Source organism: Sinocyclocheilus anshuiensis, unplaced genomic scaffold, assembly GCF_001515605.1.
Source record: "Sinocyclocheilus anshuiensis isolate Anshui unplaced genomic scaffold, SAMN03320099.WGS_v1.1 C32641702, whole genome shotgun sequence".
Classification (NCBI taxonomy): domain Eukaryota; kingdom Metazoa; phylum Chordata; class Actinopteri; order Cypriniformes; family Cyprinidae; genus Sinocyclocheilus; species Sinocyclocheilus anshuiensis.
Genome location: NW_015618823.1, coordinates 1 through 1,226, shown reverse-complemented (window position 1 = coordinate 1,226; position 1,226 = coordinate 1). Strand labels below are relative to the sequence as shown.

General features: G+C 43.8%; 1 pseudogene; it reads right to left on the bottom strand.

Annotated features, from left to right (window-relative positions):
- Nucleotides 1-556: 556 nt before the first annotated feature.
- On the bottom strand, nt 557-1,220 carry LOC107682842 (dachshund homolog 2 pseudogene; annotated as a pseudogene).
- Nucleotides 1,221-1,226: the final 6 nt, after the last annotated feature.

Sequence of the window (1,226 nt, the reverse complement as noted above, 5' to 3'; positions counted from 1 at the left end):
TATATATATATATATATATATATATATATAAAGTGTAAATGAATATCATATTATTGTTTTTAGTTTATCTGAATCATTAAAATGACCATGTTTGCTCTGTAGCCTAATAAACGCTTGTATAAAGACAGTTACGTAAAAAGCAGATCGAGTGGTCAGCGAGAACAGATTGCGGACAAAGTTATTTACTTGATTTTGGAGAAAGCTGCCATTCATTTTTATTATTAGCCTATTTTTGTTACTATTGTTTTTTCTCAGGACAATGATTTGATTCGAAACGGAAAAGAGGTCAAAACTGCAGGTGGTTTGGCAGAAAGAAAAACTGATTGCAACCAGTTTTATGCAAACGTTTCATTTAGGACATTTAATGTGTTTTGACGAGTTCACAAACAGCACTTTATAATAACCTTTTTATATCTAAATAAACTTTATTCATTTATATTAAAGGTAGCCTACCTATCTTGTTTAGATCACGTGCGTTAAAATAGAAATGTCATAAACTTGTAATTCATATATTTCCATAAATATTCGTATTTACACACGCATGAAATCATTTTTATTAAAGTTATCGTGAAGTGTTAGCAACTTTTCCAAGTACGACAACTCTGCTAGTTCTGAATGAGCTTGAAAAGCACCTCAGGTTCCAAAGCTGAGCGTAAATGTGAGATGCATATGCGATATAGGCTAGACTTGCCTGGCATTGGTACAGTCGTTATAAAGCGCCTCGAAGTCTTTTCGGGTGATGAGTTTGCACCGGTTCACGCCCGGCTGAATGGCCCCAAGTCCGCGCAGGATCCGCACCTGCTCCACCGTGCACACCACCGGACATATATCCAGCCGCTTCAGCTTGGTGTAGACGGTGTGCAGTCCGCCGACCAGGTGCTTCAGGAACAGGTCGAACACCTGCGGGAGGCAGATGAGCTCCTGACCGTCCACGGTGAACGAGGCCACTTTCACGCCGTGCACCTCCACCATCTTACACTCGTTATTATGGACACCGCCGGGCCCGTTCCCGTTAGTGCTGCCGCCGCCGGTGCCGGTGATGAAAGAGTTGATCATGCTGCTGGTCAGTCGCGGGGACTCGGCCGGGCTGGAGTACAGAGAGTCGGGACGGAACAGGCTGCTCGCGCCCCCGGGAGTGGAGGTCGGTGAAAGCACCGGAGGAGTTGCTGATACGGCCATAGTTTATGCGAAGTTTCCTCCTTTCCGTACTTTTGAGTCAAGCACAC